At 44.9% G+C, this 23,924-nt stretch overlaps 1 protein-coding gene across 1 annotated transcript in view; it reads right to left on the bottom strand.

Moving 5' to 3' along the window:
- LOC148008865 (uncharacterized) overlaps nt 1-23,924 on the bottom strand; it is a 217,171-nt gene that overhangs the window by 91,504 nt on the left and 101,743 nt on the right. The gene's annotated exons all lie outside the window — the stretch shown is intronic.

Here is a 23,924-nt window from a genome sequence, read left to right as displayed (position 1 = left end):
AAATCCCCGAACTAGTATACTAAAAAGGTTACACCAATCATGGCAAGGACCCAGAGGCAATTGCCAAATGCCAGGAATGCAAATCCTCCCGAGGGAGCAAGTCAGAGTGCCTGATGAGATCTAGCTGCCAATGCAAGAGCCCTTTAAGCCTTGCAATATGTCGCGGTACATTAGAGGCCGAATCAAAGAGAAAAGCATTTCGGGTGGTCCAAATGTGCCAGCATCCCCAGTATCTGAAAAAGTAATATAAGATCTTCATATGTAACGGTGGCGGGGTGGGATACTTTGGGCGCACAAAAACCCAATCGAAAGGAGTCAGTGAGGACCCCACCACTGCGCGCCAGATTTGCGACAAGAGAGACCAGATATTCTTGGCGAGCGGGCAAGAAAGAAAACGATGTCGGGCCGATTCCGCCGTAGTGGTGCAGAAGAAACAATTGCCATTCGAGATTCGACGCTTGGAAAGGGCCGAGGCAAGAGGAAGACCACCAATCATTACCCGCCACAGAAAGACCTTGCATTTGAAAGGTGCCCTATTCTGCCATCCCTCCATCAGCGTTGTCTGCCACCATGACAGTGATTTCCGCAGGCCCCAAACAGTATTAGCTTTCACACCCAGCCATTGGTGATCTTTAATGAGAAGATGATACACCTGATTAGTAGAGGCCTTTTCCAGACTCAACCGGCCTGCAAGGTCCCAGTCCTGCCAAGGGCGATCCATAGCCAGGGCAGGAAAGGGTTGCCTACCCTGAAGTTCCGACGAAAGCTTCCCCCATAAATCACGGTATCCGCGCGGGATCCTGAAAAGTCTCCTAGCAGTCCGAAACGATGCGAGGACATTGCGAGTAGCAAGGGTAGCATCCGCAATCGAAGTCACACCCAAACGGGCCATGCGGTTAAATCTTGGTCTGAGCTGATGTTTATCTTCCCATGAAAGTAATCTGGATGCTGCCAACAATTCCAGCTGAAAAGAATTAGTCTGCAAGCGGTCCCCTACAGGATGCCAACGGGCCTTTTGGAGCACCACTTTCCAAGAGCCGACCAAGTGCAGTAACAAAGAGGAAGAGGGACTGGAAAATCGAGAGTCAGCATTAAGGACATGCCACCATGAGGCCCGAAGCCGTGTGTTACCCTGGCGGAGCCCGCTGTCCTCAAGAAAATAACGGGCTATGATGGTCCACGGGTGATGATCCACACACATGGCACGAAAAAGAAACCAACGAAGAGCCAGCATATGAGTTTTTGCATCCAAAATAGCTCCACCACCTATGCGCTTAGGGGTACATGCATGTGACCATGAAATCCAGGAAATGCCTGCCTGCAGTGAATCTTTCTTCCATAGCATGAAACGAATGGGATGAGTGAGAGCCTTCAAAGTAGTGGGCGTCCATGGCAGTAGTGGCAGGAAATACGTCAGCATTGGTAGCATAATTGTCTGAGCCACTTTGAGGCGGACATGGAACGGCCAGGCTTGCGACTTCCAATACATAAACTTCGCGGCCAGTTTTTGTGAAATCCACTCCAGCAGGTCCTTTGGCCGTACATCCACCCCCAATGGGTATCCAAGATGCCTGACAATGGAGCCACGGGAAACCACCTGGCCCTGCCAGCCTAATGACTGTAAATCCGGCTCCGTGCAACTGAGAATGGCTGACTTAAAGGCATTGATGCGAAGACCAGAGGCTTGACCAAAGAGCGTCCAAACATCTAATGCCTTGCGAATGTTGTCCCTGTCCGCTTGCAAAATCATAAAGGAGTCATCAGCCAAAGATTGGCTAATGAAGTGCTGCCCCAAAGGAAGAGATAACCTTGCCAGCTGGGCAGAAGCCGCCATGGAGGATAACATTGAAAGGACCGGGTGAGTCGCCAGGGCAAAGAAGAGAGGACTCAAAGGGCAACCCTGTCTGACCGAGCGTGCAAGGACAAATGGCTCTGTAACCCCACCATTAAGCATAACTCTTGAAGAAGCCTCAGTACTAATGGTGTAGATCAATCGGGACATCCGGATACCAAAGCCCATAGCAGACATAAGATCTGCAAGGAAAGACCAGTCCACATAGTCAAACGCCTTTTCCAGGTCCAATTGAATCAAGACCACTTGCTGATTGGAGTGCCGCGCATAGTCAATAGCCATTTGCACATTTAAGATATTATGCAAAATGTTGCGGCCCTTAATGAAACCATATTGGAGAGGGTGCACAATAGCTGGAAGGTGCTTGTGAAGCCTATTTGCCAGCACTTTGGAAAAGATTTTATACATCGCGTCCATCAACGAAATTGGTCTCCAGTGTTGCAGCTTTGATGGCGAAGGGACCTTGGGAATCAATTTGATAAGGCCTTCTTTCCATGAAGAAGGCATGACCCCTGTTTCCCAAACCTGCTGAAACATGACCACCAATGGCTTTACCAACTGCGTGGCCGAGTGCTCAAAAAATTCATTAGTGAGACCATCCCAACCAGGACTTTTATCCTTAGGCAGGTGCAACAAGACATCCATAACCTCCTCTTCGCAAATATCCGCCTCCAAAGTGGCTTGCATATCAAATGGAACCTGCTGGTGGACCAGATGATAGAAGACCGAGCGGGCATGCGTAACCTGGCTAGACGGCAAGGAAGAAGAACCAAAAAGATCCATAAAATAATTTCTGCACATATTGATAATGGTCTAACACCGTGCATCTCTCTCTCTGACTCTCACTCTCTCTCTGACTCTCACTCTCTACTCTTGCTTACGGAGTAGGAGGCCCCCACAGCTCAGCTCACATAGACAGAGAGCAGTCGCTGACTTTTTCACTGATACAAGACAGAGTATGGCAGATACCACTACTACCGCCACACAACCTACAGGAGTACATCATCATTGGACCTCATCTTCTGTAGGTGTCCCTTTGGATAGAGCAGTGGCACTTAGCCAGTCTAGGCGCCCACGTCCACCTAGACGAAGGCCTAGACATCCACACCACAAAAAAATTAAAGCCATCATTGAGCGCCACAGGAGACAGATGCCGAGACGCCTCAGCCACGCAGAGATACACCTCCCTAGAGAACAAACATATCATTGATGGAGAGTTTTCCTTTTTCTACTCTCACTTTCAGATCAGGAGGGTGGGTAGCATTGGCTAATCTATGGAGAAGCCACACCCATTTAGCAACCCTAAAAAAGGCCTCCATAAAACGGTCCCTCTCTACAGCATTCCTATAACCCATGCTCCAAGAGAACATGGCCATGATCTCCTCACTCTTGTTTGCACAGAAAGCATGAAACCCAGTTTCATATAATGGATTGTGCATCCTTAGAGCTTCCTAAGGATCCACACATTTCACCCTTAAATAATCCTACAAGTCTAGCCAGTACCTTGGCACTCGAATAAAAAATCTGTGTCAATATGCTATTATCAATGCTATCATTATCAAAGCACTTGAAGAAGGCATGGTTGATCTTGCATTCAAGGGCATAGCTAGCATGAACGTGAAGAAGGCATGGTTGAGATTTGCGTAATGCTAGTGCCATAGCTAAGCAAACAGTGGTTGCAAGATTTGGCCTACTTCAATGATAGGTAAGTATACGAGAAAGAGTGTGTTGCAGATGTAGGTGACTAGAAATGGAGAGACTCCATTGTCAATGACTAATTGAACAATGAAGCTAAACAACAAAGCTAGCCACAATCTAGATGACATGGATCTAGAAGCTCTAAGTGAGATATGTCCTGCTGGCTATGTCTGCCATGTTGGAGGGTCAAGTGGAAACTGAGGTCATAAGCTAACAATGAGCTGGCCAAAAGTGAAGCGGTGCTAAGAGAGTAGAGAAGAAAGCTGATTTGAGCTAAGTAATTTCTGAGACAAATATCACTGTTGTGTCTTGCTCGCATCAAATCTAGACAAATCCCCAAATTTTTGGCACAAATCTGCCCAAAATTCTGAACTGTGCTTACACGCACGAATGCCCACCAAGAGTAAGTGATGGCTTTGCATGACTTGACGTGGGTCCATTGACTCGTCAGGCGTCGCACGTGCTGCAGTCTCACACGGCGCCTGTCTGACTGTCTGCACCTGTCTCACGCCGTCCGCCAATTACGCTTGCCCGTGGTCGCCTGCCCGTGGTCGCCTACCAGTCATCGTTCATGCAGCAGTCGACTGCACCCAACCAGCACGCCTGGTCGCTCCCTGCATGCAACCACTGTGCCTGCCGCATCAGCTTTCCGACACATTGGATGCATCTGTTGCTATTCGTCACGGGCTCAAAGATTATTGTTCATTAGCATGTCAGCTAATCCCATCAGATCTCGGGAAGCATGCAAAACTTGACGCTTTGATACCAGTTTAAAGTGAGCGATGCGCAATGGCGATGCAATGTCCGGCGATGAAAATGTCAGGTAGAGAGAGAGAGAGAGATAGAGAGAGAGAGAGAGAGAGTATATTAACGTCTCTAAAAGGCCAATGTGGCCTATGAGACCAAAACAGTACATACAATGATGGTGTGTTTCTCATCTGGAACAAGAAAAAGATGAAAAACATGCCTATAGGTACAGATCACAACAGAAAGGCAAATCTGATAGCAAGGGACGCAGTAAATCACATGGTAAGGATGTTAAATGCCATCATTGTGGCAAGAAGGGTCACTTTAAACGTGATTGCTACAAATGGAAGAAAGAGAAAGGAAAGGGCAAGAAGATAGATGATAGCAAGGAAGAGAAGAAAGAGAGTCAGCCTAAGAAGAGTAGTGTCAAAATTGAAGAGGTAAATGTAGTCACTCATGATAGTGACAGTGGGAATGACATACTCTTTGTCTCTTCACACTTTAGTACGCATGCTTTACTTGCAGATATAGATGATGACATGCACACTTGAATTTTAAATTCAGGTGCTTCCTTTCATGTCACCCCTCATCATGAGTGGTTTTCTGACTATAGAGGGGGCGACATGGTGTTGTCCATCTTGAGAAGCACTATGCATGTGACATTGTAGGTATTGGCAGTGTGCAGTTGCAGTTTCAGCTGTCTTCACACTTCAGCATGTACGGCATGTACCTCAGCTCAAGAAAAGCTCGATTAGCGTAGAGTAGTTAGATGACGATGGATTTCATACCACCTTTGGTAATGGGAAATGAAAGATAAGGGATTTAGAGTGATTGCCAGAGGTTGTAAAAGTGATACCTTGTATCCTCTCCATGTATCTAGTGTGCGTAACCATGTTGTTGCTGTGACCGAGCAGCCAAGTGTTTCTTTGTGGCATGGTCAGTTGGGACATATGAATCAAACTGGAATGAAAGTGCTTTCTCATTTGGGTTACTTGCATTTTCTTTGTTATGCTAATTTTGAGCATTGTGATCATTGTGTTTATGGTAAACATGCACAGACGTCTCATAAGAAGTCTCTTTCATTGAAATCTTCTCCTCTAGAGTTAGTACATTTGGATGCATGTCAGATGCCAGGCTTATCTTTAGGGGGAAAAAAATACTTTGTCATCTTTGTCGATGATGCTACACAGAAGCTATGGGTTTACCCTATTCGTAGCAAGGACGAAGTGCTTGACAAGTTTAAAAAATTCTTGGCATTGGTTGAAAATCAGACTGATAAGACACTTAAGTGTCTTCGCTTTGACAATGGTGGGAAATATGTATCCAAGGCCTTGTGTCCAAGGCCTTTAAGGCATTTTGTGATAGCAAAGGGATAAAGAGGAAGCTCATTGTCTCTCATAATCCACCCCAAAATGGAGTTACAGAGCGTATGAATTGGACCATACAGGATAAAATCCATACTATGCTGTCTCATGCTACATTACCCTTTGGCTTTTGGGTAGAGGCTAGTATGACAGCTGTTCACTTGATTAATCAGTCACCGAACAGGTCTTTGGGAGGGGGGGGGGGGGAGGGGGATCCCTCAGGAAGCATGGTCGGGCAAGCCACATTCATATGCTCACCTGAAAGTGTTTGGCTACGAGGCTTTTATGCACATTCGTAAAGAAGAACGCATGAAACTTGAGCCAAAGTCCTGTAAATGCATTTTCCTAGGATATGGCGACGAGGGTGAAATGGGGTATAGATTATGGGATCGCGAGAAAAGGAAACAGTTCGCAACAATGATGTTATCTTCCGGGAAGATCGCATGCATAAACAGCCCGAAATAATTGAGGAGGTCCATAGGGTTGTATTCCGGGAAAAAATACATGTCGGACAGCAAAATGTGCCCGTTTTACAACAACAAATACTTGCTATAAATGAACCTGCAAATGCAGAAAATAATGCTGGAAATGATCAGCCAGCCACTGCCTAGAATGATGAGCCATTGGATGGGCAGGAACAGCCAGGACAACAAGATATTAATGCTGATTTGCAAGCTGAAATGCCAGGACAGCAAGCTGAAAATGGAAATTTGCAGGCTCAATAGCCAACAAACAATGATCATTGTGTTAGGAGATCGTAGGGCTACTAAACAACCTGATAGATTCGTTCCTGATGCAAACGATGTGGCTGATTATGTCATGTTGACAGACTGTGGTGAACCGTCTTGCTTCAAGGAAGCAATGGACAGACAGGACAACAAGAAATGGTATAAAGCCATGTTATCAGAGATGGAATCACTTGAGAAAAATGGCACTTGGGACTTGGTGCAGTTGCCTAAAGGACAGAAAACCCTTCCATGCAAATGGGTTTACAAGATGAAGGTCACTTCTGGTTCCTCGCCAAAGTACAAAGCAAGATTGGTTGCGAAGGGATACAAGTAGGAACATGGAGTTGACTTTGATGAGATCTTCTCTCCTGTAGTCAGGATGACTACATTGAGAACCAATTTAGGCTTGGTTGCAGCTGAAGATATGGAGCTCATACATATGGGTATAAACACTGCATTCTTACATGGTGATCTGCATGAAGATATATATATGCAGCAGCTTGAAGGATTTGTGGCAAAAGGGAAAGAGAAGATAGTATGTAAACTCAAAAGGAGTTTGTATGGGCTGAAACAAGCACCAAGAGAATGGTATCATAAGTTTGATACATTTATGCAGTCTCAAGGTTTTCATAGAAGTCAAGTGGATCACTGCTTGTACACCAAGAAGGCAACAGATAGCAGCCTGATTATCTTGGTTCTGTATGTTGATGACATGCTGATTGCTAGCAGGGATACTCATGCCTTGGACTCACTGAAGCAAAGTCCTCATGGCAGCTTTGACATGAAGGATCTTGGTGATGCAAATCACATTCTTGGCATGCAAATACTCAGAGATAGGTCAAAAGGATTACTCTATCTATCTCAGTAGGAGTATATCTTCAAGGTTTTGTAGTGTTTCAATATGGAGGGGGGGAAAACAATTGGGGTTCCATTGCCTCCATATGTGAAACTCAGTGCAGAGGACAGTTGTATATTTGATGATGAGAAGGCTGAAATGGCCAAGATACCATATGCTTCAGATGTTTGCAGTTTGATGTATGCTATGGTTTCTACACGTCCTGACATTGCGTTTGCAGTGGGAGTGGTTAGCCAATACATGGCAAACCCTGGTAAAAAGCATTAGGAAGCAGTGAAAGGTATTATGAGATACCTCAAAGGCACAAAGGATTTGTGCATTTGCTTTGGAAAGCAGAAGGCATCTGTCATTGGCTTTACTGATGCAGACTATGCTGGTCATGTGGACTGTAGAAAGTCCACTTCTGGGTATGTGTTTATCTTCATAGGAGGAGCAGTCTCTTGGATCTCCAAGCTACAAAAGTGTGTTGCATTGTCTACTACAGAGGCAGAGTATGTGGCTACCACTGAGACATGCAAGGAGGCTTTATGGCTTTCACGTCTGGTGGGAGAGCTTGGCATTACAGAGTTACCTATTCTCCATTGTGATAGTCAGAGTGCTATCGTGCTAGCACGGAATCCCGGCTTTCATGCAAAGACGAAGCACATACAGGTGAAGTATCACTTCATTAGAGATGTACTTGACAGCAAGTGCATTGAGCTTGTCAAAGTGCATATAGATGATAATCCTGCAGATCTTCTCACGAAGGGTCTTCCAACAGAGTGGTTTGCTCATTGTCAATAGATGATGGGAGTTGGATAGGTATCTGTATTTCAGCTTTGCACATACCTAGACTTAGCTGATGCTTTTCTCCTCTTAAGGCACATTGCCTTTAGGTGGGAGGTTGTTGGGAATAAAGGGCCATCATGCCTTTTATATGTTGTTGGAAATAAAGGGCCATCATGCCTTTTATATGTGCACATATAAAAGGCACGATGGCCCTTTATTCCCAACATGATCAGAGTGCCAAGGGTGCAAGTAGCTGTTGGATGTGCAAGGCTTCCGAGCCTATCACTGCACAAAAATATGCCCCAATGATGAAAAACATGTCTTGAATCTTAGCCTCATAGAGAAAATGCAGCCTCCCTAGATAACTGACTGCCAACAGAAGGCCCCCTAGTTCTTTTATTCTTTTTCATTCTAGTCCACCCTTGACTCAATTACATTTGAGGAGTGGAGGCTTCATAGTCCTAACTTAATGTGGCTTGGAGCTTATGGATTTGCATGCCAAGCTTTGTAGGTGTGATCCCAAGTTGTCGCGCTATTGGGGGCAAGGCGTGGTTGCACAGTTGTAGGCATGTTGTGCCATGCCTTAAGGGAGGCAGTCCATTGCGTTGCTCGTTGTGCTGTTCCTCCCTTTCGTCATGCCGTCTCCCAAATTTTCGCGCTATTGGGGGAAAGGCGTGGTGGTGTAGTTGTAACCATGTTGTGCCATGCCTTAAGAGAGGTAGTCCATTGTGTTGCTCCTTGTGCTATTCCTCCCTTTTGTCATGCCGTCTCCTTGGGCCTTGGGGACTTGGGTCTCTTGTTTCGTTTGCCAAGACGCTTTGCCCTCATCGCAGAGTCAAGAACTTGGGTTGTTTTCCTTGGCCTCCTTGCCGGATTTGTCTTGCTTGCTTTGAACTTAGACAAACCGGTTGGTTCAGCTTTCCTTCTCGCACGAAAGGTGCGGTCTTGGTGCGTGGTACCTCTTTGGCTCTTCTTAGCCTCATTTGGAGTTGAAGTTCTTGGAGGGGAATGGACTAAGTTGTCACAGTTAGACTAGATTTTGGGTTGCGTAAGTAGAGGTATCCTTGAAGTTCTTGGGGTGACACCCATATTTGTGGTGCTTGGTGTGCCACGGATCCATAGGATCGAGAAGACAACTCCTTGCACTGCTTGTGGCCTGAATGTTGAGATCTCAATCTTTACCCACATTGAGTATGGTTCCAACGAGTTCCATAGCCCAAAGACATTCACCTTAAGAGTGAGTTGGAGAGTTCTCCAAGGCTCAACTAGCAAGGTTTCCTTCCATGGCACAAAGCTACCCTGATTGGACCATATTGCGAGCACTCCCTCATGCTCTCCCTTCTTTGAGGCTTTGTTCTCTGACTTATTCTGTCCAAGCTAATAAGGGTTTGCCTCTTCGAGCTCAAAGGCGCAAGTAATGACTCCATTGCCGAAGTGCACTTGGTTCCTACTTTGATCCAAGTTGGCTGGGAGGGGATGTGGCCTTGGATCAAAAGCTTGGTTTGCTTCATCCTTAGCCATGAGTTGAGTTTGGGGGTTTTGTAGGCATCTTCATTCTCATCCCTCATCTTGGCTCTAGCAGCCTGCCTCCATTTCTCGGCATTTGGTTTCGCATTCTTCTTCGTCTCATTCTCATTCTCCTCATTCTCTATCTTTCCTTCTTCTTTTCGGCCTACTTCGCCTAGGTCTATCTTTTCTTGCTCTCCTTGTTCTAGTCTATCTTCTTCCTTTGGCTTCCTAGCTCTCCATACTTGTTCTTTCAACTTGCTGTCTCTGTCTTTTTCTACTCGCTCAATCTTTCTCCTAACTTTCTGCTTCTTGTTTTCTTCTACTTGTTTCCTCATATCGTGCTCTAGCTGTTCTTTCTCTTCCAGCTTCTTCCTAGCTAACTCTACTTGCTCTTCTATCTCTTTTCTTCTATTTTCTTGTCTCATCTTTTCCTTGATCTTCTCTATGGCTCCATCTAATAAGTCTCTTTCTTCTTCTTTTCTATCGTCTTCTTCTATCTCATCCCATATTTGCATGATTCTCTTCTTCAACTCTTTTCCTAGACTGTCATCATTGAATTGTGAGGGTTTGGTTGATTGTTGGGGTTGGGGTTGTCGGGGTCGAGGTGTTCCAAGATCTAGGCTAAGTTTCTCCTCCCCCTTTGCTTCATCTACAAGTTGTTGGGGTACAGATGTTCCAAGATTTAGGGTGAGCTCATCCTCCCCCTTTTCTTCTTTCTTCTCTTTTAATTCCTCTCTTATTTCTTTTCCTTCACCTATATCATTATCCAAAGTAGAAGTGTTGGTTCCATGTAGTGGATATCCTGCCCCAAGTGCTTTCGCTCTTCCATTCTCATCTTCTAACTCTATTTCTTCATCTACTTCATCTTCTTCTTCATCAAAGGCATCTCGTGCCTCACTAGAGGGCGCCAACCTAGCCTCACCCTCAATCTCAATGGGTGGAGGTGTTCCAAGATCAAGATTGAGCTCATCCTCCACCTTCTCTTCTTTTAACACCGGTTCTTCTTTCAACTGGGTTGTAACTTGTGGGTGTAGTGGTTCCTCCTGTTGACATGTCCACCTTGCTTCATATTCTTTTTTGTATCCTAACTCCATCATAATATTTTCTACATTTGAGCTCACATCCACTTTCCATCCTTTTCCCTTTACATAATATTTCATCATTTCTTCTCCTCCTTAAACTCCTTCAGGTTGGCATTCTTCGCGATAGGGGTATTCTCCTTCTGGTTGGTAGTCAATGGGAACATCTTTAGGGTAGTAGTATCCATATCCTACAGGAGGGAATTTATTGTAGAGGTATTGGTCTTCAAGGTAGTCTTCTTGGTAGTAGTCTTCCGAGTAGTAATTGGGGTAGTAGCCGTTGGCTCCTTGTTGGGGATGAGGTGTTCCAAGATCTGGGTCAAGCTCATCCTCTCCCTTGTCTTCATCTTCATCTGACCACATTTCTTCTCCTCCTTTCACGTGTTTCTCGTGTTCTTGGCTCCTTGGTCCTTCTTTGGTTGGCTTCACTCCATTTTTCAACTCTTGGACTCTTTCGGCCCGCATTTGCTTCGAGTATCATTTGGCCCTCTCTTTGGCTCTTTCAGATCCAAAGGCAGTTTCGCAATCCCACCTCAACATGATTTTCTCTTGCAACTCCATGTAGAGGTCTCGGGCCGTTTTTACTTGCCACAATCTCCCTCTCTCTTGCACCATGATCAATTGGTAGTCAACCTCCCACAGGTCTTCATCAAGCTCTTCAGCCCTCTCTTCAAGATTGTGTAGTGCATCTATTCCTAGTTGGGTCTTCCTTAGCATCTTGATGGTCTTCTTCGTTTGCTTGATCAGTTTGAGTTGTAGCTCTTTCTTCTTGTATGTGATTTTGAGCCAGTAACATAGCTCATCTTTCTCTTCAAAGAAAGTGTCCTACCACACTCTTAGCTCTCTCTAAGTCATTTTTGAATGGTATGCCACACGTCCCTATCACGCCACAATTCCCTCTCAACTTTGTTGGCACATCAGGTTCTCTTTCAATTTTCAGCAACTAGCACGCTCAAGGGGGGGGGGGGGGGTTGCTCCCCTCTCGAGCTAGTATGCTCCATGCTAGAGTTGCTCTGATACCAAGTGTTACGGACCTTCACGGGACTTCAAGTCATAACCTGTCATGAGGCACAAAAAGGCACAACAGAATGGTACACAAGATATATCATTAGGAAATTTTTATATTCATGATATCAAAAGATAAAACATTGAGGCACATCTCAGGACTACACCCTCGTGATGCCTCACATGTGAGGGTTCACCACTGAGTATAGGGAATCACATGTAGAGTGGAAACCAAGTAGAGCTCAAAGTTGTTGAGATGACAAGCTCAACACATGCGGACATTGATGATGGACCGCCTGGTTAGATGGGTCCACATGTCTACACTTAGCACGTCGGTGGTCATTATGACTTTCACATGGCCACTGACTCATTACTTATTATATTCAGGTTGTTACACCTATTTACAGCTGACATAGTTATAACGCCAGTCGACTAGTGTAGTCGATTATGCATTGTTTGACTTAGTAGGCCACTTTCCTTTATGTTGTATCTTATCTATACTTTATGTACATTGTAAAAGGGTGTGGAAGAATAAGAAGAAACCAGCAAGAAAACGTTTTGGCCTCCATCTCTCTTCTTGTCTCTTGAGTGAGCTTCTCCTTGTGCATTCTGTGTGTGTTCGGCGCAGCATCTTGAGCAAGTCTCCCCACCACGCGATTCTTGACATGGTATCAGAGCCGCGTCACTGAGAGAGGCTGATTTCGAAGGCTGAAGTGAAGGAGAAGAAGCAAGGTTCGAGCAAGCAAGCCACGGGTAAGAAGCTCTCCCATTTTTCCACTCTCTCTCTTGGATAGTGTTTGTGGAGGCACCAGAAGCAGGGTCGAGCAAAAATCTCAGATTGCAGTGAGATTTGGTGTGCGTGAAGAGCGCTGTGTATTCTACAGATAAGCCCATTAGGGCTTACCCGCAGTTATTTTGGGCATCTGAGGCCGTTTCAAGCCCTGTTTTAGAGCTGCAAGGTTGCGGACAGCAGTTTCAGGGTACACTGTGACTTCGATTGTATTGGCCGAAAGTGGGTGCACAGGTTACAGATTTCAGATCTGTAGGTTCAAAGGTGTTTACTAGCGAGTAAACACAAGGTTTATCTGCAAACTGGTTTGCAGATTGCATGTATTGTTGAGCAAACAGTGAAAAAGGCTGTCTGGTGTATTGCTGTGCACTACAGGTGGAGGGTTGCAGAAGATTTGCTTGCTGTTGGTATTAATTTTGTGATAATGGCAGAGAACAATGGAAGCCCCATCATTGAGAAGCTCGACAAGAACAACTATCCTTCATGGAAGTTCCGTGTCACGAATTTTCTTATTGGAAAAGGCCTCTACGAGTTTGTTTCAGGTGAAGAAAAGGAGCCGGAGGTGAGTGATCCTCCAATTGCAGAAGAGACAAAGGCACGGAAGGAATGGAATGCAAAAGACAAGAAGGTCATGTATTGGTTATCTGCAGTAATTGACAATAATATGCTGGGACACATTAGAAATGCAGAGAATTCATATGCAGCTTGGACCATACTTGAAAGTATGTTTTCTGTAAATACAAAGGCACGAAAGATTCAACTCAAGCAAGAGTTGAATACATTGAAGAAAGGAAAGATGTCTATCAATGAGTATGCACTGAAGGTAAGGAGCATTGCAGATGCCTTGGCAGCGATTGATGCAATGCCCGATGATGATGATTTGGTGTCGTCTACCTTGGGTGGACTTAACAATAAAAAGGCTTGGAAGTCTTTTGTAACTTCCGTATATGTTAGAAAGCCATTTCCAGATTTCGATGAGTTGGTCTCCCTTATGATCACTGAAGAGATCAACATGCAAAGTGAGACATTTGAAAAAAGTGGTGAACAGGTCCAAGCTTTCTACTCCAGTTCAGGAAGGGGACGTAGCAGGTTCTCTTCAAGAGGCCGTGGTATAGGACGTGGTAGTGACAACCAGCAAAACAGATTGAATCGGCAATTTGGCGATATGCAGGTTTCAGGAGGTCGTGGTAACTTTAGAGACGGGGGAAGCTTTAGAGGAAGAGGTGGATAGCAGAACAGAGGCTCTAACAACTCTGGTATTGTGTGTCACTACTGTGGCAAAAAAGGTCATATTGCAGCCCAATGTTATGCTAAGAAAGATGATATTCGCAGTGGTAAGTTGCAGCAAGGAAACTATGCATCATCTTCACGACAGAATGAAGACAAAAATGAACGTCTATTTGTTATACAGCATATGCTGATGTTGAATGCTGTTACAGGAAAGGGAACACATGATGATGTTTGGTATGTTGATTCAGGTGCATCCAATCATATGACCAGCCATGCAGAATGGTTTGGAGAGATGCAGGATTTGCAAAATGCAGGTTATGTGCAGACGGGTGATGATTCATGCCACCCAATTTCACATATTGGAAAAGTTTCCTTGACCTTGCATGATGGTAAGACAAAGAGTCTTTCAGATGTTTTACATGTGCCATCTATTACAAAGAACTTGGTGTCAGTCGGTCAAATGGTAGAGCAAGGGCTGCAAGTCAGATTTAATGCAAAGGGCTGCTTTGTAGAAGACTTCAATGACAAGTGCAGGTTGGTAGCAAAGGGAAGTAGAGTTGGATGTATGTTTACTTTGGATGCTAGAATTCCTACTATGAATGGTGCTATGTATGCTAAAGGAAAAGGTGTTGTTGCAGATATTGAAATTTAGCATAAACGCATTGGACATGCAAATGTACAAAGGCTGAAATTAATGCAGTCCAAAGGGTTGGTTATAGGTTTGCCTACATTTAGAGTTGCAGAATTTCATAAGGTATGCGAAGCATGTCAGTTTGGTAAGCAGGCAAGACAACCCTTTTCACATGACAGAGATGTAAGCAGAAATATCCTTGATGTTGTGCATACAGACATTTGGGGGCCTACACAAAATGTATCTCTTGGAGGCAGTTCATACTTTGTCACATTCATTGATGATTGTTCTAGAAAGCTGTGGGTATATTTTATGAAGGAAAAGAGTGAAGCGTTTGAGCACTTCAGAACTTTCAAGGCTGCAGTTGAAAGAGAAACAGGCTTGAAAGTAAAGTGCTTGAGGTCAGATGGAGGGGGAGAGTACCTCTCAAATGAGTTCAGTGATTTTTTGAGGTCTTATGGGATAAAGAGACAGTTCACATGCAGGTATACCCCACAGCAAAATGGGGTTGCAGAAAGGAAAAACAGGCATATTGCAGAAGTTGCACGTGCCTTGATGGCTGAAAAGAATATGCCTAAGCATTTTTGGTCTGAGGCTGTTCATACTGCTGTTTATATTATGAACAGAACTCCCACAGCTGCAGTTCATGGTATGACCCCCGAAGAATGTTTTACAGGTAAGAAGCCTGATGTCTCACACTTGAAAGTGTTTGGCTGCATTGTGTATGTTCATGTGCCAGATGAGTTATGGAAGAAACTAGATCCAAAGGCTGAAAAGTGTATCTTTATTAGATACTCTTTAGAGCAGAAAGGGTATCGCTGTTATAACCCTGTCATATGTAAGTTCAGAGTGAGCAGGGATATCATCTTTGATGAAATGAGCAGTTGGTATGCATCTAGTGGTGATGCATTGGATGATGATGACATTCATGTGCAGGCTGAAAAGCAAGAATCATGGACTCTTAGTGGACCAGAGACATCATCTGGTAGTCTTTGGTCTGGGAGACTAAGGAGTACCTCTACATCTTCAGGTGCATCTAGTAGCACTACAGGTAAAGACAAAGGAAAGAGTAAAGTGTCAAAAGGCATTAATGCAGTTCTTGATGGAGACTCCAGTGGCTTAGAGAGCTTGGATGATGAGCTTGGCATTCCTTCAGTAAGGACACCAGGTGTACAGAGAGCTCATAATAATGTAAAGGCTCCATTGAGTGTTCCGGTGGTACGCAGATCTAGCAGGGTCAAATACCCTATTAAAAGATTTCGTTTTGAAGGTTATGCAGCTCACCATTATGCTTATATGGTGAAACTAGTTGAGGATGTTGAGCCCACTTGTTTTGAGGATGCTGATGGCCATACTCATTGGGATGCAGCAATGGATGAGGAGATGGCTGCATTAGAAGCCAATAAGACTTGGGATCTAGTATCTTTGCCCAAGGGCAAGAAAGCTATTGGATGTAAGTGGATTTATAAGATTAAGCACAATGCAGATAGTTCTATTAGTAGGTACAAAGCTAGGCTGGTTGCAAAAGGCTATGCCCAAACATATGGCATAGATTATGATGCAACCTTCAGTCCAGTTGCTAGGATGGCAACTGTCAGATGTGTGATTACTTTGGCAGCAGCCAAAGGTTGGAGGTTGCAGCAAATGGATGTGAAGAATGCCTTATTGCATGGTGATTTGCATGAAGAAGTGTATATGGATCAGTCAGCAGGTTATGAAGATTTAGAGCATCCCACGTATGTGTGCAGGTTGAAGAAGGCACTCTATGGGCTCAAGCAAGCACCTAGAACATGGTCTGACAAGATCAGAGAGTATCTTGTCAATATTGGCTTTTATGTTTCTGATGCTAATCACTCACTTTATGTGAGAAAGGGAGATGCAGGTTTGGTCATCGTAGTCATCTATGTGGATGACTTGATTATTACAGGTGATAGTGATAGTGGGATTGCTGAAGTCAAGGATTTTTTGAAGAAGAAGTTTGAGATGAAGGATTTAGGTGAGCTAAGGTACTTCCTTGGCATTGAGGTGATCAGATGTGATGATGGTATATGGCTGTCCCAAAGACAGTATGGCTTGGATATGTTGTCCAAGTATGGTATGACAGCATGCAAACCACTTTCAGTCCCGTTGGAGCAGAATGTAAAGTTGAGTACTGATGTTGGGGATGAGATAGAAGACCCTACTATGTTCAGGAGGATAGTGGGGAGTTTGATCTACATGACCATTACAAGGCCAGACTTGAGCTACGCTATTGGTCTTGTGAGTCAGTTTATGCAAGTACCTAGAAAGCCACATTTGGATGCAGTCAGACGCATATTGAGATATGTGAAGTCCACATTACATTATGGACTTTTCTATGAGGCAGGTACAGATGTACAGGTGTTTGGATACACAGATGCAGATTGGGCTAGTAGTATGTCTGATAGAAGATCTACCAGCGGATACATGTTCTCTCTTGGTAGTGCAGCAGTTGCTTGGAGCAATAAAAAGCAATCTACAGTTGCTTTGTCCAGTACAGAGGCTGAGTATAGAGGTGCTGCTGTTACAGCATGTGAGGTAGTATGGCTACAAAAGTTAATGGCTGATTTGGATGTGCAGGTGGAAGGTCCAGTTGTCATTTATTGTGACAACATGAGCAGTATACAATTGGCTAGGAACCCTGTGTTCCATGCTAGGACAAAACATATTGAGGTATACTACCACTTTGTGAGAGAGAAGGTACTAGCATGTGAGATTGACTTGGTGTATGTCAGCACACAGGATCAGATAGCTGACATCTTCACGAAGGCATTGGATACAGAGAAGCTTCAAAAGTTTCGAAGCTTACTTGGAGTTGCAGAGATGCAGTTGAGCTTGAGGGGGAGTGTTGAGATGACAAGCTCAACACATGCGGACATTGATGATGGACCGCCTGGTTAGATGGGTCCACATGTCTACACTTAGCATGTCGGTGGTCATTATGACTCTCATATGGCCACTGACTCATTACTCATTATATTCAGGTTGTTACACCTATTTACAGCTGGCATAGTTATAGCGCCAGTCAACTAGTGTAGTCGGTTATGCATTGTTCGACTTAGTAGGCCACTTTCCTTTATGTTGTATCTTATCTATACTTTATGTACATTGTAAAAGGGTGTGGAAGAAGAAGAAGAAACCAGCAAGAAAACGTTTTGGCCTCCATCTCTCTTCTTGTCTATTGAGTGAGCTTCTCCTTGTGCATTCTGTGTGTGTTCGGCGCAGCATCTTGAGCAAGTCTCACCACCACGCGATTCTTCACAAAAGTCTACTACTACTCCCTATATAGGTGTGTTTGGCTCCAACACCATGGTATAGCTACAAAGCCCATAACCTTATACGGCCCCCCCAAACCCAACCCGCCTCCCCCCCCCCCCCCCCCCCTTGTGTCACTGAGGTAAATACAAAGTACAAGGAACTTTGTGAAGAGTAACTAAGTACATAAGAAATACAACAGTTGTGTGAACAACCAATCTGGTGGGTTGAAATGCTAGACCATTGGAGGGGTAGTATGAAAGAAGTTGTCCAAATTCAAAATCTTTAGAAAAGCCTCTCAAAGATTCCTGCATCCTCTCCCATCCATCTCCCACAGAGAGTGTGGACTATGTTTGTCCTAATCCTTCATAAAGACTCCCCAATGGATATATACTAAAGATCAATGACCTGACTACCTCTTGCAGTCCATATGAATCAAGCTATAATGATGGAAATCAGCTCCCATCTATGACAATGCCCATGAAACTACTGTGTCTGAGAGTAGTCTAGGTTCCAGATCCTGCTCAAATGCTGTCCAATGATGAGAAAAGAAGTGCTCCCCCGAATGTCCTCATAGCTGCATGATGGACCTCTGTCCTGTCACCGAAGCTACGCCCCGTCATGTTGCCACCATGGACCCCGCAGTGCCATGAAATACTATTTTGAGAACTCTCCTCCAAACCTCTTGGTCGTTTAGGACAATCCCATAGGCAATGTCTTTGTATCTTCTCTGGCTCAGCACATTGTGCACATGCCAGTGGGTCCTTGCCATTTCCAAGCCAAGTGCCAATTGCTAAACTCCTATGGGCTAGAAGCCATAGAAAGAGAGATATCTTCCTAGGCCTGAAGCTATCATGTAGCTGCCTCCAAAAATTGTGTAGGAAATCATCTAAGATTCCCTCTCTGTGAAGAGTAACTAAGTACATAAGAAATACAACAGTTGTGAACAACCAATCTGGTGGGTTGAAATGCTAGACCATCGGAGGGGTAGTATGAAAGAAGTTGTCCAAATTCAAAATCTTTAGGAAAGCCTCTCAAAGATTCCCTGCATCCTCTCCCATCCATCTCCCACGGAGAGTGTGGACTATGTTTGTCCTAATCCTTCATAAAGACTCCCCAATGGATATATACTAAAGATCAATGACCTGACTACCTCTTGCAGCCCATATGAACCAAGCTATAATGATGGAAATCAGCTCCCATCTATGACAATGCCCATGAAACTACTGTGTCTGAGAGTAGTCTAGGTTCCAGATCCTGCTCAAATGCTGTCCAATGATGAGAAAAGAAGTGCTCCCCTGAATGTCCTCGTAGCTGCATGATGGACCTCTGTCCTGTCACCCAAGCTACGCCCTGCCATGTTGCCACCATGGACCCCGCAGTGCCATGAAATACTATTTTGAGAACTCTCCTCCAAACCTCTTGGTCGTTTAGGACAATCCCATAGGCAATGTCTTTGTATCTTCTCTGGCTCAGCACATTGTGCACATGCCAGTGGGTCCCTGCCATTTCCAAGCCAAGTGCCAATTGCTAAACTCCTATGGGCTAGAAGCCATAGAAAGAGAGATATCTTCCTAGGCCTGAAGCTATCATGAAGCTGCCTCCAAAAATTGTGTAGGAAATCATCTAAGATTCCCTCTCTGTGCCAATGGGGGGTAGCTGCTGACTGTGCTCCAATCCTGCTCATTTGTATCCTCTGCCCCAATCTAGTGTAGCCAAAAAAGGGTACATCACATGGTCTGTCAAGGAAGGGTCCTCTCCACACCAACTCTCCTGGATCCCACTGAAGTCTCTGTAGAGGCCTCCTCTCGTATGTCCAGTATCTCCATCCATCTACAAGACCAGTAATCTGAGCAACCGTTGAGTGCTATGAGGTCAAGATCCTCTTGCTGGAGGCAGCCATCCTCCTCAACCGTGAAAGTGAATGTCTTGTCTCTACTAGACTCAATAACTACTAGAAGGATATCCCCTCTAACGAAGAGACCAATCAAGGTCTGGGAGGTAGTTGTATCTGTCTGCCAATCTGGTGGATCTCCCTCCATCATGGTCTCAATCATAGCCCTGGCTCCCCTTAGACCGTGTAATCTCTACCTCTGAGTTTCTTGTGGCAACTCTTGAAGTGCAAACCAAACCCCCACTGACGCAGCGACCTATATAGAGAATATCCCCATGACAAGTGTGTCTACTATCCAGTAGTGTCACCTGGTCTACCACCTCCCTCATCCCTGATGAAGGTCTGGCATCAATATTGTCAGATGGGAGAGGATCGAGGTGCAGCTGAAGTGCAGTAGACAGTGTGAGAGTGAGAGACAGAGTTGAGCACGACACCCAATGCTATAGTACTGAATAGAGTGTCTAATGAAAGTACAAATGATAACCCTTATACCTTAGAGTTATAAGGGGCTGTTCACACCCGAACACAGTAAGTGCCCGTAAGTGTGCACCACAAGCACATACAAAATAGTACACATAATCTGGGGGAAAAAACCTCTCCTACCGAGAGTAAAAAGTGCCCCAGTGTCCTAGTGATCACCCGCACACTCCCATATGAGCGTAGGCGTAAGTAAGGCGTGTGAGATACCCAACAAACCCCCCTGGAGTGAAGAGTGATCAAGTGTACAAGGATCATCCGCCACCAAAGGGCGTCAAATTCAAAGCATCGCGAAATGCTTCAAATTTGTCTCGTGGAAGAGCTTTGGTGAAGATGTCTGCCACATTGCTGGTGGTAGGACAGTAGACAAGGCTGATATCACCTGCATGTAGCCTCTCTCTGACAAAGTGGTAGTGAATCTCTATGTGTTTCGTGCGAGCATGAAACACAGGGTTCCGTGCCACTGCAATGGCACTCTGACTGTCAGTATATAAAGGAGTAGGCTCCGTAACAGATACATCCAAATCAGCAAGTAAGCGTCTAAGCCATACGCACTCAACTGCAGTAGTGAAGGCTGCCTTGTACTCAGCTTCACATGACGACGTGGCAACAGTGGATTGTTTCTTGCTAAGCCAAGAAATGCATGACGAGCCAAGAAAGAAACAATTGCCACTAGTGGAGTGACGAGTATCAAAATCACCAGCCCAATCAGAGTCACTGTAAGCATGTAACTGCAGTTGTCCCCCCTTGGCATAAAGCAATCCAAGAGCTCTAGTACCCTGCAAGTAACGAAACACACGCTTCACAGCTTGCCAATGCGACATACGAGGCTGATGCATGTACCTGCTCAAAACTGAAACGGCAAACTGTATGTCTGGCCGAGTGTGGCATAGATAGATGAGACATCCCACTGCTGGAGCATAAGTATGGATATCAAACAAATCACTGTCATCATGTAATGACAGTTTGAGCCCAGGTTCCATGGGTGTACAAACTGGCTTGCAATCCTGTAAGCCAAACTTCTCAAGAAGTTGCCCAATGTACCTTGACTGACATAATCCAATGCCTCTAGCATCATGTACAAACTGGATGCCCAAGTAATAGTGCAAAATACCCAAGTCAGACATGTCAAAAGTTTGCTGTAAATTATTTTTGAATGCTGAAATCTGATCAGCACGTGTTCCAGTGAGCAAAAGGTCGTCTACATATAGACACAAAATCAGCATGGATCCCCCCTCTTTATGTACATAAAGGGTAGACTCAGATGGGCTGTTTACAAACCCCTGACTAAGCAAGAAGGCATCTATCTTTGCGTACCAAGCTCGTGGAGCTTGTTTCAAACCATATAGAGCTTTTTTCAGCTTGCATACTAAATTTTCTGAGCCTTCAACTGCAAAACCAATGGGCTGCTGTACATACACTTCTTCCTGAAGTTCCCCATGTAAGAATGCAGTCTTTATATCCAGCTGATGCACTTTCCAACCAAAATGTGCAGCCAAGGCAATCATAGACCGAATGGTCGTCATACGGGAGGTAGGAGCAAAGGTCTCCTCATAGTCAATGCCCTTTTTCTGTGCGTAGCCTTTAGCTACCAGCCGTGCCTTGTACTTATCTATGGATCCATCTGCATTCCTTTTCAATTTGTAGACCCATTTCGTACCAATGGCACGCTTGCCAACTGGCAAAGACACCAAATCCCAAGTATGATTCTTATGAATAGAATCCAATTCAGCTTGCATGGCTGCCATCCAATGCACACTATGTCGTGCATCCTCAAAACATTCAGGCTCCTCATTATCATGAGTACATGCTGCCATAACAAACTCCATGGAATGTGCTGAATCATGCAGTCGAGTTTGCCTTCGAGTACGACCAGCCAAGGGTGTTTCCAAATGACTATCTCTCATAGTCTGCGTGTACCATCTAGGCACCTGTCTTGCTTCCTGACTGTGTACAAGTTCCTGCTGAATTTCAGTTTCAGCAATGTGCTGATTTACTGCATGTTCCATAGGAGCAGCTGGCTGAACATTAGGTTCATTTGCTGAAGTACCAGCTGAATCACCAAATGTGATGGGCAGCAGCCCTTCAAAGACATCACGGGCAGCCTGATATGTATCAAAACCAGCCAAGGATAATTCTGATTTTTCATCAAATACAACATCCCTGCTGACAAAAACCTTCTTGGTCACGGGATCATAGAGTCTGTAGCCTTTGCTTTCGCTGCTATATCCCATAAAGATGCATTTTACAGCCTTGTTGTCCAACTTCTTTCGAAGTACCTTTGGAATATGGGCATATGCAAGACACCCAAAAGTACGGAAGTGGCCAACAGAAGGTTTGCGGCTGTGCCAAGCCTCAAAAGGTGTGACGGTTTTCAAGGCCTTGGTAGGGCATCTGTTCAAAATGTGGCAAGCGCACATGACGGCTTCCATCCAAAAACTATGAGGCAAACTCTTTGCCTTCAGCATACATCTGGCCATCTCCATGAGTGACCGATTTTTCCTCTCTGCTACCCCATTTTGCTGTGGAGTATATGCAGTAGTGTACTGATGGATAATGCCCTTCTGCTGCAAATAAGAATTCAGCATAGAGGACATGTATTCCCCCCCTCGGTCCGAACGGAGAGTCTTAATCTTGCAACCAGACTGAGTTTCCACAAGTGCACTGAAAGCCAAAAATGCATCATACACTTCTGACTTCTTTTTCAAGCAGTAGACCCAGCACAAACGTGTAAAGTCATCAATAAATGTTACAAAATAGTAACAACCACCCAATGACTGTGTCTGCATGGGCCCACAAACATCCGAATGCACAAGCTGCAATCTGGCTGTTGCTCTAAAAGCAACATCACGGGGAAAAGAGAAACGATGCATTTTCCCCAAAATGCAACCCTCGCATAAATGCTCAGGAGGTCTCTCCAAGAGAGGTAATCCATCCAATATCTGAGTACGCTGTAATAGCATCAAGCTGCCATAGTTTACATGCCCCAAACGAGCATGCCATAACTCTGCCTCTAACATAGCAGGAGTAAGAGTGGATGTCAAATATGCAGACTGATCTACCGAAAGAGCATCCAACTCATATAACCCATGACACAGAGAACCTGTCAAGACCAATGTCATGTGTTCCTTGTCACGGACCATGCAACGGTCATCATCAAAGGTGACCTGCAAACCACAACGTGCCATAGAAGAAATGGAAAGCAGATTCTTCTTAATGCCAGGCACATACAAAGCATCCTGTAGGCGGAGAATAGAGCCATCAATGGCTGTAAGCTGAATCTCCCCAATACCACGAACAGGGTATGATGCATTATTAGCACACTGAACAGACTTCCCAACGGGAGGTGCACCAAGAGAAGCAAACAAATCTCTACGAGATGTGATATGCCGTGAAGCACCACTGTCAAAGAACCAAGTGTCAGCATCTTCTGTAGAGCTAAATGCTCTATCAGCCCAAGAGACATCATAACTGCAAGTGTAAAAACAATAGTCCCTGTCTGCAACAAAGGACGCGGACTCACTAGCAGTGGAAGGAGCTGCAGAAACAGACATCCCTGACTCCTTCTTCTTCTCTTTGGCGATGCGCTTCCTGCACTCAGTGATGTAGTGGCCAGGCTTCTTGCAGTAATGGCATTTTCCTTTCTTGGCCTGCGTGCCCCCCTGTTTCTGACTTGTCTGTGAAGTGTTACTACTACCAGAACTCTGCGAAGCATTTTTCCCTTGGCTGTTTTTACCCTTCTGCCTTGACATAAAAGCCTGCTCAGAGGCTATACCATCCACACCACTGTTCCGTCTAGTTTGCTCCTCCTCTAGAAGCAAACTGACAAGCTGAATGAAAGTGATGGGCTCTTTCGAAATCCTCATAGTGAGGTTCAAGGCAGTATGAAAAGCCAAGTAAGAGGGAGGCAGTGAATTCAATGTCGTAGAAATCAGCTGCGCATCTGAGTAGTACTCATCCACATTCATGAGTTGCTCCCGCAAGTCCTGAATTTTGTTGAGATGATCCTGCATAGAATCACCC

The sequence above is a fragment of the Lygodium microphyllum genome, unplaced genomic scaffold (assembly GCF_053477565.2).
Source record: "Lygodium microphyllum isolate KBCC unplaced genomic scaffold, Lygodium_microphyllum_v1.1.10 scaffold_57, whole genome shotgun sequence".
Taxonomy (NCBI): Eukaryota; Viridiplantae; Streptophyta; class Polypodiopsida; order Schizaeales; family Lygodiaceae; genus Lygodium; species Lygodium microphyllum.
This window is presented reverse-complemented; position numbering and strand designations above follow the sequence as displayed.